General features: G+C 43.5%; 1 protein-coding gene and 1 long non-coding RNA gene across 18 annotated transcripts in view; one reads left to right on the top strand and one right to left on the bottom strand.

Annotated features, from left to right (window-relative positions):
- magi2a (membrane associated guanylate kinase, WW and PDZ domain containing 2a) overlaps positions 1–17,508 on the top strand; it is a 332,684-nt gene that overhangs the window by 13,860 nt on the left and 301,316 nt on the right. The gene's annotated exons all lie outside the window — the stretch shown is intronic.
- On the bottom strand, positions 433–15,826 carry LOC147844721 (uncharacterized). 2 transcript variants are annotated; one of them, XR_015483188.2, is made up of 5 exons: positions 15,607–15,826; positions 10,566–10,918; positions 7,431–7,497; positions 2,394–2,988; positions 433–2,262 (listed from the first exon to the last, which is right to left on the bottom strand). It is a non-coding gene; the product is annotated as an uncharacterized LOC147844721 (long non-coding RNA). The 2 variants fall into 2 exon arrangements; XR_015483187.2 differs by lacking the exons at positions 10,566–10,918; positions 15,607–15,826 and having other exon boundaries at positions 7,431–8,124.

Genomic DNA, 17,508 nt, shown 5'->3' with positions numbered 1-17,508 from the left:
CAACCACACAAAGTCCGATCTGGCTGAAACTTCACAAGTTTGATAAAAGTCCTCTCCTGAACACATCTACATAACAACATTGAGTCTGTCATAGCGCCACCTGCTGACAAAAGGCAGTTTGGCTTATAACTCAGCAAAACAATGTCCGATCTGCCTGAAACTTCACATGGTTGATAAGTTTCCTCTCCTGAAGACATCTACATGCCAATCGTGAGTCACAGTTATAGCGCCACCTGCTGACAGGAGGAAATTTGGCATAAATCTGTTATTTTCTCAGATTTTTTTATTATATCGGCTTAAATTATTACTGTTCGCTGTTCTCTGTCATCCTGAGGCCACCGGGCGGCGGTGAGCCCGAGTGCGAGGTCCCTATCATCGCTGCTTGCAGCTTTAATTATTATTCTTCTTCTTCTTCTTCTTCTTCTTCTTCTTCCGCGGAATGAATCGCGGTTTTGAGGGGCTAAACATGCCCGAAAACTCACGAAACTTTGCACACGCCTCAGAAGTGGCGAAAATTTACGTTTGTTAAGGGCTTCGGAAGTGGGCGTGGCAAAATGACTCGACAGCGCCACCTAGAAAAATTAATCGGACGAGCCCCCGATATACGAATCACGCACATGCACGAAAATTGGCACACACCTCAAACATGGCAAAACATACGAAAAAGTCTCTTGGAGCCATATCTCAAACCCAACAGGAAGTCGGATATTTTTAACTTCCTGCGGCGAAAAAGTGGCGTTTTTGCCATTTCTAGGCGTTGTATTTTAACGAACTCCTCCTAGGGATTTTATCCGATCGACACCAAAATTGGGTTTTGTCATCTAAAGGCCTTGGTGATGTTAAATTGCGAAGCTTTAGAGTTTTCGTCGATGGGCGTGTCCGTGGCGGCCTCGCAAACTTTGCAATTCGCCACAAAACAGGAAGTCGTTATAACTCAGGCATGCATTATCCGATCTGCCTCAAAATTCACACGCTCGATAAGCGTCCTGACCTGAACACGTTTACATGCCAATATCCAGATACAGTTACAGCGCCACCTGCTGGCCACAGGAAATGACATAATTTACGGAGTAATAAACTCCTCCCACAAATTTTATCGTATCAGCACCAAAATTGGGTGGTGTTATCTGAAAGCTCTAGCGATGATATATTGTGAAGATCTAGAGTTTTCGCAGAGGGGCGTGTCCGTGGCGGTATGACAAACCTCAACGCTTCGCCATGGAACAGGAAGTCCTGATAACTCAACCACACAATGTCCGATCTGCCTGAAACTTCACATGGTTGATAAACGTCATCTCTTGAACACATCCACATAACAATATTAAAGTGGGCGTGGCAAAATGACTCGACAGCGCCACCTAGAAAAATTAAACGGATGAGCCCCCGAGCTACGAATCACGCACATGCACGAAAATTGGCACACACCTCAAACATGCCAAAACATACGAAAAAGTCTCCTGGAGCCATATCTCAAACCCAACAGGAAGTCAGATATTATTAACTTCCTGCGGCGAAAAAGTGGCATTTTTGCCATTTCCAGGCGTTGTATTTTAACGAACTCCTCCTAGGGATTTTATCCAATCAACACCAAAATTGGGTTTTGTCATCTTAAAGCCTTGGTGATAATAAATTGCGAAGCTTTAGAGTTTTCATCGATGGGTGTGTCCATGGCGGCCTCGTAAACTTTGATGATTCGCCACCAAACAGGAAATCGTTATAACTCAGGCATGCAATATTCGATCTGCCTCAAAATTCACACATTTAATAACAGTCCTGACCTAACCAGGTTTACGTGCCGATATCCAATTACAGTTTTAGCGCCACCTGCTGGCCACAGGAAATGACATGTTTGACACTATAACAAACTCCTACCACAAACTTTCCCGTATCAGCGCCAAAATAGAGTGGTGTCATCTGAAAGCTCTAGCGATGATATATTGTGAAGATCTAGAGTTTTTGCAGAGGGGCGTGTCTGTGGTGGCATGACAAACCTCAACGCTTCGCCATGGAACAGGAAGTCCTTATAACTCAACCACACAATGTCCGATCTACCTGAAACTTCACATGATTGATAAAAGTCCTCTCCTGAACACATCTACATAACAATATTGAGTCAGTCAAAGCGCCACCTGCTGGCAGAGGGTAGTTTGGCTTGTAACTCGGCCACACAATGTCCGATCTGCCTGAAACTTCACATGGTTGATGAAAGTCCTCTCCTGAGCACATCTACATGATAATATTGAGTCAAAGTCATAGCGCCACCTGCTGGCAGAAGGAAGTTTGGCTTGTAAGTCGGCCACACAATGTCAGATCTGCCTAAAATGTCACATGGTTGATGAAAGTCCTCTCCTGAGCACATCTACATAATAATATTGAGTCTTTAATAGCGCCACCTGCTGGCAGAATGTAGTTTGTCTTATAACACAATCTCCACACAATCTCTTATCTGTCTGAAACTTCCCATGGTTGATAAAAGTCCACTCCTGAAGACATCCACATAACAATATTGAGTCAGTCATAACGCCACCTGCTGGCAGAAGGTAGTTTGGCTTATAACTCAGCCACACAATGTCCCATGTGCCTGAAACTTCACATGGTTGATTAAATTCCTCTCCTGAAGACATCTACATGCCAATCTTGAGTCACAGTTATAGCGCCACCTGCTGACAGGAGGAAGTTTAGCATAAATCTGTGATTTTCTTAGTTTTTTTTAAATATATTGGCTTATATTATTATTGTTCGCTGTTCTCTGTCATCGTAAGGTCACCGGGCGGCGGTGAGCCCGGGTGCGAGGTCCCTATCATTGCTGCTTGCAGCTTTAATTATTATTATTATTATTATTATTCTTTTCCGGAATGAATCGCGATTTTGAGGGGCTAAACATGCCCGAAAACTCACGGAACTTTGCACACGCCTCAGAAGTGGCGAAAATTTACGTTTATTATGGGTCTCGGAAGTGGGCGTGGCAAAATGACTCGACAGCGCCACCTAGAAAAATTAAACGGACGAGCCCCCGATCCACGAATCACGCACATGCACGAAAATTGGCACACACCTCAAACATGCCAAAACATACGAAAAAGTCTCTTGGAGCCATATCTCAAATCCAACAGGAAGTCAGATATTTTTAACTTCCTGCAGCGAAAAAGTGGCATTTTTGCCATTTCCAGGCGTTGTATTTTAACGAACTCCTCCTAGGGATTTTATCCGATCAACACCAAAATTAGGTTTTGTCATCTAAAGGCCTTGGCGATGTTAAATTGCGAAGCTTTAGAGTTTTCGTCGATGGGTGTGTCCGTGGCGGCTTCGCAAACTTTGACGATTCGCCACAAAACAGGAAGTCATTATAACTCAGTGATACATTATCCGATCTGCCTCAAAATTCACACGCTTGATAAGCGTCCTGACCTGAACACGTTTACATGCCACTATCCAGATACAGTTATAGCGCCACCTGCTGGCCACAGGAAATGACATGTTTTACAGTGTGACAAACTCCTCCCACAAACTTTATTGTACCAGCACCAAATTTGAGTGGTGTTATCTGAAAGCTCTAGCGATGATATATTGTGAAGATCTAGAATTTTCGCAGAGGGGCGTGTCTGTGGCGGCATGACAAACCTCAACGCTTCGCCATGGAACAGGAAGTCCTTATAACTCAACCACACAATGTCCGATCAGCCTAAAACTTCACATGCTTGATAAAAGTCCTTTCCCGAACACATCCCCATAACAATAGTGAAGTGGGCGTGGCAAAATGACTCGACAGCGCCACCTATAAAAATTAAACGGACGAGCCCCTGATCTACGAATCACGCACATGCACGAAAATTGGCACACACCTCAACCACGCCAAAACATACGAAAAAGTCTCTTGGAGCCATATCTCAAACCCAACAAGAAGTCGGATATTTTTAACTTCCTGCGGCAAATAAGTGGCATTTTTGCCATTTCCAGGCGTTGTATTTTAACGAACTCCTCCTAGGGATTTTATCTGATCGACACCAAAATTAGGTTTTGTCATCTAAAGGCCTTGGCGATGTTAAATTGTGAAGCTTTAGAGTTTTTGTCAATGGGCGTGTCCATGGCGGCCTCGCAAACTTTGACGATTCGCCACAAAATCGGAAGTCATTATAACTCAGGCATGCATTATCTAATCTGCCTCAAAATTCACATGTTTAATAAGAGTCCTGACCTGAACACATTTACATGGCAATATCCAGATACAGTTACAGCGCCACCTGCTGGCCACAAGAAATGTCATGATTTACAGAGTAATAAACTCCTCCCACAAAATTTTTCGTATCAGCTCCAAGTTTGGTTGGTTGTTATCTGAAAGTTCTAGCAATTACATTTTGTTAGGGTCTGAAATTTTCACAGAAGGGCGTGTCTGTGGCAGCATGACAAACCTCAACGCTTCGCCATGGAACAGGAAGTCCTCATAACTCAACCACACAAAGTCCGATCAGCCTGAAACTTCACATGGTTGATAAAAGTCCTCCCCTGAACACATTCACATAACAATATTGAGTCACAGTCATAGCGCCACCTGATAGCAGAAGGTAGTTTGGCTTATAACTCAGCCAAACAATGTCCGATCTGCCTGAAAATTCACAGGTTAGATGAGATGCCTCTCCTAAAGACATCTACATGCCGATCTTGAGTCACAGATATAGCGCCACCTGCTGACAGGAGGAAGTTTTGCATAAATCTGTGATTTTTCTCAGGTTCTTTATATATATCGGCTGAAATTAATATTGTTCGCTGTTCTCTGTTATCCTGAGGCTACCGGGCGGCGGTGAGCCTGGGTGCGAGGTCCCTATCATCGCTGCTTGCAGCTTTAATTATTATTATTATTATTATTATTATTATTATTCTCCTCCGGAATGAATCACGATTTTGAGGGGCTAAACATGCCCGAAAACTCACGGAACTTTGCACACGCCTCAGAAGTGGCGAAAATTTACGTTTATTATGGGTCTCGTTAGTGGGTGTGGCAAAATGACTCGACAGCGCCACCTAGAAAAATTAAACAGACGAGCCCCCGATCTACGAATCACGCACATGCACGAAAAATGGCACACACCTCAAACATGCCAAAACATACAAAAAAGTCTCTTGGAGCCATATCTCAAACCCAACAGGAAGTCGGATATTTTTGACTTCCTGCGGCGAAAAAGTGGCGTTTTTGCCATTTCCAGGCGTTATATTTTAACGAACTCCTCCTAGGGATTTTATCCGATCGACACCAAAATTGGGTTTTGTCATCTAAAGGCCTTGGCGATGTTAAATTGCGAAGCTTTAGAGTTTTCGTCGATGGGCGTGTCCGTGGCGGCCTCGCAAAGTTTGACGATTCGCCAAAAAACAGGAAGTCGTTATAACTCAGGCATGCATTATCAGATCTGCCTCAAAATTCACACGCTTGATAAGAGTCCTGACCTGAACACGTTTACATGCTGATATCTATATACAGTTATAGCGCCACCTGCTGGCCACAGGAAATGAAATGATTTACAGAGTAATAAACTCCTCCCACAAATTTTTTCGTATCAGCACCAAATTTGGGTTGTGTTATCTGAAAGCTCTAGCGATGATATATTGTGAAGATCTAGAGTTTTGGCAGAGGGGCGTGTCCGTGGCGGCATGACAAACCTCAACGCTTCGCCATGGAATAAGAAGACCTTATAACTCAACCACACAAAGTCCGATCTGCCTGAAACTTCACATGGTTGATAAAAGTCCTCTCCTGAACACATCCCCATAACAATAATGAAGTGGGCATGGCAAAATGACTCGACAGCGCCACCTACAAAAATTAAACGGACAAGCCCCTGATCTACGAATCACGCACATGCACGAAAATTGTCACACACCTCAAACACGGCAAAACATACGAAAAAGTCTCTTGGAGCCATATCTCAAACCCAACAGGAAGTCGGATATTTTTAACTTCCTGCGGCAAATAAGTGGCATTTTTGCCATTTCCAGGCGTTGCATCTTAACGAACTCCTCCTAGGGATTTTATGCTATCGACACCAAAATTGGGTTTTGTCATCTAAAGGCCTTGGCGATGTTAAATTGCGAAGCTTTAGAGTTTTTGTCGATGGGCGTGTCCGTGGCGGCCTCGCAAACTTTGATGATTCGCCACAAAACCGGAAGTCATTATAACTCAGGCATGCATTATCAGATCTGCCTTAAAATCCACACGTTTAATAAGAGTCCAGACCAGAACACATTTACATGCCAATATCCAGATACAGTTATAGCGCCACCTGCTGGCCACAGGAAATTACATGATTTACAGAGTAATAAAATCCTCCCACAAATTTTTTTCGTATCAGCACTAAATTTGGTTGGTTGTTATCTGAAAGCTCAAGCGATGATATATATTGTGAAGATTTAGAGTTTTTGCGGAGGGGCGTGTATGTGGTGGCATGACAAACCTCAATGCTTCGCCATGAAACAGTAAGTCCTTATACCTCAACCACACAATGTCCGATCTGCCTGAAACTTCACATGGTTGATTAAATTTCCCTCTTGAACATATCCCCATACCTATATTGAGTCACAGTCATAGCGCCACCTGCTGACAGAAGGAATTTTACCTTATAACTTAACCACACAATGTCTGATCTGCCTGAAACTACACATGGTTGATTAAATTCCTCTTCTGAAGACATTTAAAAGCCAATATTGAATCTGTCATAGTGCCACCTGCTGGCAGATGGTAGTTTGGCTTATAACTCAGCCACACAATGCCTGACCTGCCTGAAACTGTACATTGTGGATAAAAGTCATCTCCTAAACACATCTACATAATAATATTGAGTCTGTCATAGCGCCACCTGCTGGCAGAATGTAGTTTGGCTTATAACTCAGCAACACAATCTCTGATCTGCCTGAAACTTCAAATGGTTGATTAAATTCCTCTCCTCAACACATCCACATAACAACATTGAGTCAGTCATAGCGCCACCTGCTGGCAGAAGGTAGTTTGGCTTATAACTCAGCCAAACAATGTCCTATCTGCCTGAAAAATCACACGGTTGATAAGACTCTTCTACTGAAGGCATCTACATAACAATCTTTAGTCACAATTATAGCGCCACCTGCTGACAGGAGGAAGTTCGGCATAAATCTTTAATTTTCTCTGGTTATTTATATATATCTGCTTAAATTAATGTTGTTCGCTGTTCTCTGTCATCCTGAGGCCACCGGGCGGCGGTGAGCCCGGGTGCGAGGTCCCTATCATCGCTGCTTGCAGCTTTAATTATTATTATTATTATTCTCCTGCGGAATGAATCGCGGTTTTGAGGGGCTAAACATGCCCGAAAACTCACGCAACTTTGCACACGCCTCAGAAGTGGCGAAAATTTACGTTTGTTATGGGCTTCGAAAGTGGGCATGGCAAAATGACTCGACAGCGCCACCTAGAAAAATTAAACGGACGAGCCCCCGATCCACGAATCACGCACATGCACAAAAATTGGCACACACCTCAAACATGCCAAAACATACGAAAAAGTCTCTTGGAGCCATATCTCAAACCCAACAGGAAGTCAGATATTTTTAACTTCCTGCAGCGAAAAAGTGGCGTTTTTGCCATTTCCAGGCGTTGTATTTTAACGAACTCCTCCTAGGGATTTTATCCAATCGACACCAGAATTGGGTTTTGTCATCTAAAGGCCTTGGCGATGTTAAATTGCGAAGCTTTAGAGTTTTCGTCGATGGGCGTGTCCGTGGCGGCCTCGCAAACTTTGACGATTCGCCACAAAAGAGGAAGTAGTTATAACTCAGGCATGCATTATCAGATCTGCCTCAAAATTCACACGCTTGATAAGAGTCCTGACCTGAACACGTTTACATGCCGCTATCCAGACACAGTTACAGCGCCACCTGCTGGCCACAGGAAATGACATGATTTACGGAGTTATAAACTCCTCCCACAAATTTTATCGTATCAACACCAAAATTGAGTGGTGTTATCTGAAAGCTCTAGCGATGGTATATTGTGAAGATCTAGAGTTTTCGCAGAGGGGTGTGTCCGTGGCGGTATGACAAACCTCAACGCTTCGCCATGGAACAGGAAGTCCTTATAACACAACCACACAATGTCCGATCTGCCTGAAACTTCATATGGTTGATAAACGTCATCTCTTGAACACATCCAAATAACAATATTGAAGTGGGCGTGGCAAAATGACTCGACAGCGCCACCTAGAAAAATTAAACGGACGAGCCCCCGATCTACGAATCACGCACATGCACAAAAATTGGCACACACCTCAAACATGGCAAAACATACGAAAAAGTCTCTTGGAGCCATATCTCAAACCCAACAGGAAGTCGGATATTTTTAACTTCCTGTGGCCAAAAAGTGGCTCTTTTGCCATATTCAGGCGTTGTATTTTAACAAACTCCTCCTAGGGATTTTATCTGATAATTACCAAAATTGGGTTTTGTCATCTTAAAGCCTTGGTGATGTTAAATTGCGAAGCTTTAGAGTTTTCATAGATGGGCGTATCCGTGGCGGCCTCGCAAACTTTGATGATTCGCCACAAAACAGGAAGTCTTTATAACTCTGGCATGCAATATTCGGTCTGCCTCAAAATTCACACATTTAATAACAGTCCTGACCTGATCAGGTTTTTGTGCCGATATCTAGTTACAGTTATAGCGCCACCTGCTGGCCACAGGAAATGACATGTTTGACACTGTAACAAACTCCTTCCACAAACTTTCCCGTATCAGCACCAAAATAGAGTGGTGTCATCTGAAAGCTCTAGCGATGATATATTGTGAAGATCTAGAGTTTTTGCAGAAGGGCGTGTCCGTGGCGGCATGACAAACCTCAACGCTTCGCCATGGAACAGGAATTTCTTATAACTCAACCACACAATGTCCGATCTGCCTGAAACTTCACATGGTTGATGAAAGTCCTCTTCTGAACACATCCACATAACAATATTGAGTCAGTCATAGCACCACCTGCTGGCAGAAGAAATTTTGGCTTGTAACTCGGCCACACAATGTCAGATCTGCCTAAAATGTCACATGGTTGATGAAAGTCCTCTCCTAAACACATCTACATAATAATATTGAGTCTTTCATAGCGCCACCTGCTGGCAGAATGTAGTTTGTCTTAAAACAAAATCTCCACACAATCTCTGATCTGCCTGAAACTTCACATGTTTGATAAAAGTCCGCTCCTGAACACATCCACATAACAATATTGAGTCAGTCATAATGCCACCTGCTGGCAGAAGGTAGTTTGGCTTATAACTCAGCCACACAATGTCCCATGTGCCTGAAACTTCACATGGTTGATAACATTCTTCTCAGGAAGACATCTACATGCCAATCTTAAGTCACAGTTATAGCGCCACCTGCTGACAGGAGGAAGTTTGGCATAAATCTGTGATTTTCTTAGATCTTTTTTTATATATTGGCTTAAATTATTATTGTTCGCTGTTCTCTGTCATCGTAAGGTCACCGGGCGGCGGTGAGCCTGGGTGCGAGGTCCCTATCATCGCTGCTTGCAGCTTTAATTCTTCTTCTTCTTCTTCTTCTTCCGCGGAATGAATCGCGGTTTTGAGGGGCTAAACATGCCCGAAAACTCACGCAACTTTGCACACGCCTCAGAAGTGGCGAAAATTTACGTTTGTTAAGGGCTTCGGAAGTGGGCGTGGCAAAATGACTCGACAGCGCCACCTAGAAAAATTAAACGGACGAGCCCCCGATCCACGAATCACGCACATGCACGAAAATTGGCACACACCTCAAACACACCAAAACATACGAAAAAGTCTCTTGGAGCCATGTCTCAAACCCAACAGGAAGTCGGATATTTTTAACTTCCTGCGGCGAAAAAGTGGCGTTTTTGCCATTTCCAGGTGTTGTATTTTAACGAACTCCTCCTAGGGATTTTATCCGATCGACACCAAAATTGGGTTTTGTCATCTAAAGGCCTTGGCGATGTTAAATTGCGAAGCTTTAGAGTTTTCATCGATGGGCGTGTCCGTGGCGGCCTCGCAAACTTTGACGATTCGCCACAAAAGAGGAAGTCGTTATAACCCAGGCATGCATTATTCGATCTGCCTCAAAATTCACACGCTTGATAAGCGTCCTGACCTGAACACGTTTACATGCCAATATCCAGATACAGTTACAGCGCCACCTGCTGGCCACAGGAAATGACATGATTTACGGAGTTATAAACTACTCCCACAAATTTTATCGTATCAACACCAAAATTGAGTGGTGTTATCTGAAAGCTCTAGCGATGTTATATTGTGAAGATCTAGAGTTTTCGCCGAGGGGTGTGTCCGTGGCGGTATGACAAACCTCAACGCTTCGCCATGGAACAGGAAGTCCTTATAACACAACCACACAATGTCCGATCTGCCTGAAACTTCACATGGTTGATAAACGTTATCTCTTGAAGACATCCACATAACAATATTGAAGTGGGCGTGGCAAAATGACTCGACAGCGCCACCTAGAAAAATTAAACGGATGAGCCCCCGATCTACGAATCATGCACATGCACAAAAATTGGCACACACCTCAAACATGGCAAAACATACGAAAAAGTCTCTTGGAGCCATATCTCAAACCCAACAGGAAGTCGGATATTTTTAACTTCCTGTGGCGAAAAAGTGGCGCTTTTGCCATTTTCAGGCGTTGTATTTTAACGAACTCCTCCTAGGGATTTTATCCGATCGACACCAAAATTGGTTTTTGTCATCTAAAGGCCTTGGCGATGTTAAATTGCGAAGCTTTAGAGTTTTCATTGATGGGCGTGTCCGTGGCGGCCTCGCAAACTTTGATGATTCGCCACAAAACAGGAAGTCTTTATAACTCAGGCATGCATTATCCGATCTGCCTCAAAATTCACACATTTAATAACAGTCCTGACCTGATTAGGTTTACGTGCCGATATCCAGTTACAGTTATAGTGCCACCTGCTGGCCACAGGAAATGACATGTTTGACACTGTAACAAACTCCTCCCACAAACTTTCCCGTATCAGCACCAAAATAGAGTGGTGTCATCTGAAAGCTCTAGCGATGATATATTGTGAAGATCTAGAGTTTTTGCAGAGGGGCGTGTCTGTGGTGGCATGACAAACCTCAACGCTTCGCCATGGAACAGGAATTTCTTATAACTCAACCACACAATGTCTGATCTGCCTGAAACTTCACATGATTGATAAAAGTCCTCTCCTGAACACATCCACATAACAATATTGAGTCAGAGTCATAGCGCCACCTGCTGGCAGAAGGAATTTTGGCTTGTAACTCGGCCACACAATGTCAGATCTGCCTAAAATGTCACATGGTTGATGAAAGTCCTCTCCTAAACACATATACATAATAATATTGAGTCTTTCATAGCGCCACCTGCAGGCAGAATGTAGTTTGTCTTAAAACACAATCTCCACACAATCTCTGATCAGCCTGAAACTTCACATGGTTGATAAAAGTCCACTCCTGAACACATCCACATAACATTATTGAGTCAGTCATAACGCCACCTGCTGGCAGAAGGTAGTTTGGCTTATAACTCAGCCACACAATGTCTCATCTGCCTGAAACTTCACATGGTTGATAAGATTCCTCTCCGGAAGACATCTACATGCCAATCTTGAGTCACAGTTATAGCGCCACCTGCTGACAGAAGGAAGTTTGGCATAAATCTGTGATTTTCTTAGATTTTTAAAAATATATTGGCTTAAATTAATATTGTTCGCTGTTCTCTGTTATTGTAAGGTCACTGGGCGGCGGTGAGCCCGGGTGCGAGGTCCCTATCATCGCTGCTTGCAGCTTTAATTAGGGACCGAGCACCGAAACGGTGCGTAATCCCTATTGGAATTGCTCCGTTTATTATTATTATTATTATTATTATTATTATTATTATTCTCCTCCGGAATGAATCGCGATTTTGATGGGCTAAACATGCCCGAAAACTCACGGAACTTTGCACACGCCTCAGAAGTGGCGAAAATTTACGTTTATTATGGGTCTCGGTAGTGGGTGTCGCAAAATGACTCGACAGCGCCACCTAGAAAAATTAAACGGACGAGCCCCCGATCTACGAATCACGCACATGCACGAAAAATGGCACACACCTCAAACATAACAAAACATACGAAAAAGTCTCTTGGAGCCATATCTCTAACCCAACAGGAAGTCGGATATTTTTGACTTCCTGCGGCGAAAAAGTGGCGTTTTTGCCATTTCCAGGCGTTGTATTTTAACGAACTCCTCCTAGGGATTTTATCCGATCGACACCAAAATTGGGTTTTGTCATCTAAAGGCCTTGGCGATGTTAAATTGCGAAGCTTTAGAGTTTTCGTCGATGGGCGTGTCCATGGCGGCCTCGCAAAGTTTGACGATTCGCCACAAAACAGGAAGTCGTTATAACTCAGGCATGCATTATCAGATCTGCCTCAAAATTCACACGCTTGATAAGAGTCCTGACCTAAACAGGTTTACATGCTGATATCTATATACAGATATAGCGCCACCTGCTGGCCACAGGAAATGAAATGATTTACAGAGTAATAAACTCCTCCCACAAATTTTTTCGTATCAGCACCAAATTTGGGTTGTGTTATCTGAAAGCTCTAGCGATGATATATTGTGAAGATCTAGAGTTTTGGCAGAGGGGCGTGTCCGTGGCAGCATGACAAACCTCAACGCTTCGCCATGGAATAAGAAGACCTTATAACTCAACCACACAAAGTCCGATCTGCCTGAAACTTCACATGGTTGATAAAAGTCCTCTCCTGAACACATCCCCATAACAATAATGAAGTGGGCGTGGCAAAATGACTCGACAGCGCCACCTAGAAAAATTAAACGGACAAGCCCCTGATCTACGAATCACGCACATGCACGGAAATTGTCACACACCTCAAACACGGCAAAACATACGAAAAAGTCTCTTGGAGCCATATCTCAAACCCAACAGGAAGTCGGATATTTTTAACTTCCTGCGGCAAATAAGTGGCATTTTTGCCATTTCCAGGCGTTGCATCTTAACGAACTCCTCCTAGGGATTTTATGCTATCGACACCAAAATTGGGTTTTGTCATCTAAAGGCCTTGGCGATGTTAAATTGCGAAGCTTTAGAGTTTTTGTCGATGGGCGTGTCCGTGGCAGCCTCGCAAACTTTGATGATTCGCCACAAAACCGGAAGTCATTATAACTCAGGCATGCATTATCCGATCTGCCTTAAAATCCACACGTTTAATAAGAGTCCATACCAGAACACATTTACATGCCAATATCCAGATACAGTTATAGCGCCACCTGCTGGCCACAGGAAATTACATGATTTACAGAGTAATAAACTCCTCCCACAAATTTTTTTCGTATCAGCACCAAAATTGAGTGGTGTTATCTGAAAGCTCTAGCGATGTTATATTGTGAAGATCTAGAGTTTTCGCAGAGGGGTGTGTCCGTGGCGGTATGACAAACCTCAACGCTTCGCCATGGAACAGGAAGTCCTTATAACACAACCACACAATGTCCGATCTGCCTGAAACTTCACATGGTTGATAAACGTCATCTCTTGAACACATCCACATAACAATATTGAAGTGGGCGTGGCAAAATGACTCGACAGCGCCACCTAGAAAAATTAAACGGACGAGCCCCCGATCTACGAATCACGCACATGCACAAAAATTGGCACACACCTCAAACATGGCAAAACATACGAAAAAGTCTCTTGGAGCCATATCTCAAACCCAACAAGAAGTCGGATATTTTTAACTTCCTGTGGCCAAAAAGTGGCTCTTTTGCCATATTCAGGCGTTGTATTTTAACAAACTCCTCCTAGGGATTTTATCTGATAATTACCAAAATTGGGTTTTGTCATCTTAAAGCCTTGGTGATGTTAAATTGCGAAGCTTTAGAGTTTTCATAGATGGGCGTATCCGTGGCGGCCTCGCAAACTTTGATGATTCGCCACAAAACAGGAAGTCTTTATAACTCTGGCATGCAATATTCGGTCTGCCTCAAAATTCACACATTTAATAACAGTCCTGACCTGATCAGGTTTTTGTGCCGATATCTAGTTACAGTTATAGCGCCACCTGCTGGCCACAGGAAATGACATGTTTGACACTGTAACAAACTCCTTCCACAAACTTTCCCGTATCAGCACCAAAATAGAGTGGTGTCATCTGAAAGCTCTAGCAATGATATATTGTGAAGATCTAGAGTTTTTGCAGAAGGGCGTGTCCGTGGCGGCATGACAAACCTCAACGCTTCGCCATGGAACAGGAATTTCTTATAACTCAACCACACAATGTCCGATCTGCCTGAAACTTCACATGGTTGATGAAAGTCCTCTTCTGAACACATCCACATAACAATATTGAGTCAGTCATAGCGCCACCTGCTGGCAGAAGAAATTTTGGCTTGTAACTCGGCCACACAATGTCAGATCTGCCTAAAATGTCACATGGTTGATGAAAGTCCTCTCCTAAACACATCTACATAATAATATTGAGTCTTTCATAGCGCCACCTGCTGGCAGAATGTAGTTTGTCTTAAAACAAAATCTCCACACAATCTCTGATCTGCCTGAAACTTCACATGGTTGATAAAAGTCCGCTCCTGAACACATCCACATAACAATATTGAGTCAGTCATAATGCCACCTGCTGGCAGAAGGTAGTTTGGCTTATAACTCAGCCACACAATGTCCCATGTGCCTGAAACTTCACATGGTTGATAACATTCTTCTCCGGAAGACATCTACATGCCAATCTTAAGTCACAGTTATAGCGCCACCTGCTGACAGGAGGAAGTTTGGCATAAATCTGTGATTTTCTTAGATTTTTTTTATATATTGGCTTAAATTATTATTGTTCGCTGTTCTCTGTCATCGTAAGGTCACCGGGCGGCGGTGAGCCTGGGTGCGAGGTCCCTATCATCGCTGCTTGCAGCTTTAATTAGGGACCGAGCACCGAAACGGTGCGTAGGCCCTATTGGAATTGCTCCGTTTTTTATTATTATTATTATTATTATTCCGCCCCCAACCGGGGCACTTTTGAGGGTCTAAACATGCCCGAAAACTCACGAAAATTTGCACACACACCAAACGCGGTGTAAATGGCTGGGTTTTAGGGGTTTCGGAAGTGGGCGTGGCAAAATGACTCGACAGCGCCACCTAGAAAATTTAAAAGGACGAGCCCCCGATCCACGAATCACGTACATGCAAGAAAATTGGCACATACCTCAAACATGCCAAAACATACGAAAAAGTCTCTTGGAGCCATATCTCAAACCCAACAGGAAGTCGGATATTTTGTACTTCCTGCGGCGAAAAAGTGGCAATTTTGCCATTTTCAGGTGTTGTATTTTAACGAACTCCTCCTAGGGATTTTATCCGATCGACACCAAAATTGGGTTTTGTCATCTAAAGGCCTTGGCGATGTTAAATTGCGAAGCTTTAGAGTTTTCGTCGATGGGCGTGTCCTTGGCGGCCTCGCAAAATTTGACGATTCGCCACAAAACAGGAAGTTGTTATAACTCAGGCATGCATTATCCGATCTGCCTCAAAATTCACACGTTTAATAACATTCCTGACCTGAACACGTTTACATGCCAATATCCAGATACAGTTATAGCGCCACCTGCTGGCCACAGGAAATGACATGTTTTACAGTGTAACAAACTCCTCCCACAATTTTTTTCGTATCAGCACCAAATTTGAGCGGTGTTATCTGAAAGCTCTAGCGATGATATATTGTGAAGATCTAGAGTTTTCGCAGAGGGGCGTGTCCGTGGCGGTATGACAAACCTCAACGCTTCGCCATGGAACAGGAAGTCCTCATAACTCAACCAAACAAAGTCTGATCTGCCTGAAACTTCACATGGTTAATAAAATTCCTCTCTTAAACACATACTTATAACAATATTGAAGTGGGCGTGGCAAAATGACTCGACAGCGCCACCTATAAAAGTTTAACGGACGAGCCCCCGATCTACGAATCACGCACATGCACGAAAATTGGCACACACCTCAAACATGCCAAAACATACAAAAAAGTCTCTTGGAACGGAATCTCAAACCCAACAGGAAGTCGGATATTTTTGACTTACTGCGGCGAATAAGTGGCATTTTTGCCATTTCCAGGCGTTGTATTTTAACGAACTCCTCCTAGGGATTTTATCTGATCGACAGCAAAATTGGGTTTTGTCATCTAAAGGCCTTCGTGATGTTAAATTGCGAAGCTTTAGAGTTTTTGTCGATGGGCGTGTCCGTGGCGGCCTCGCAAACTTTGATGATTCGCCTTAAAACAGGAAGTCGTTATAACTCAAGCATGCATTATCCGTTCTGCCTCAAAAATCACATGTTTAATAAGAGTCCTGACCTGAACACGTTTACATGCCTATATCCAGATACAGTTATAGCGCCACCTGCTGGCCACAGGAAATGTCATGATTTACAGAGTAATAAACTCCTCCCACAAATTTTTTCATATCAGCTCCAAATTTGGTTGGTTGTTATCTGAAAACTCAAGCGATGATATATTGTGAAGATCTAGAGTTTTCGGAGAGGGGCTTGTTTGTGGTGGCATGAAAAACCTCAACGCTTCGCCATGAAACAGGAAGTCCTTATAACTCAATCAAACAATGTCTGATCTGCCTGAAACTTCACATGGTTGATTAAATTCCTCTCCTGAACACATCCAGATAACAATATTGAGTCACAGTCATAGCGCCACCTGCTGGCAGATGGTAGTTTAGCTTATAACTCAGCCACACAATGTATGACCTGCCTGAAACTTCACATGGTTGATAAAATTCCTCTCCTGAACACATCTACATGCCAATCTTAAGTCATAATCATAGCGCCACCTGCTGACAGGAGGAAGTTTGGCTTAAATTTGTGATTTTCCCAGGTTCTTTATATATATCGGCTTAGATTAATATTGTTCGCTGTTCTCTGTCATCCTGAGGCCACCGGGCGGTGGTGAGCCCGGGTGCGAGGTCCCTATCATCGCTGCTTGCAGCTTTAATTATTATTCTTCTTCTTCTTCCGCGGAATGAATCGCGGTTTTGAGGGGCTAAACATGCCCGAAAACTCACGCAACTTTGCACACGCCTCAGAAGTGGCGAAAATTTACGTTTATTATGGGCTTCGGAAGTGGGCGTGGCAAAATGACTCGACAGCGCCACCTAGAAAAATTAAACGGACAAGCCCCCGATCCACGAATCACGCACATGCACGAAAATTGGAACACACCTCAAACACACCAAAACATACGAAAAAGTCTCTTGGAGCCATATCTCAAACCCAACAGGAAGTCGGATATTTTTAACTTCCTGCGGCGAAAAAGTGGCATTTTTGCCATTTCCAGGTGTTGTATTTTAACGAACTCCTCCTAGGGATTTTATCCGATCGACACCAAAATTGGGTTTTGTCATCTAAAGGCCTTGGCGATGTTAAATTGCGAAGCTTTAGAGTTTTCATCGATGGGCGTGT

Source organism: Danio rerio, chromosome 4, assembly GCF_052040795.2.
Source record: "Danio rerio strain M-AB ecotype USA chromosome 4, GRCz13ab, whole genome shotgun sequence".
NCBI lineage: Eukaryota > Metazoa > Chordata > Actinopteri > Cypriniformes > Danionidae > Danio > Danio rerio.
The sequence above is the reverse complement of the archived record's forward strand: the minus strand, read 5'-3'. Positions and strand labels throughout refer to the sequence as shown.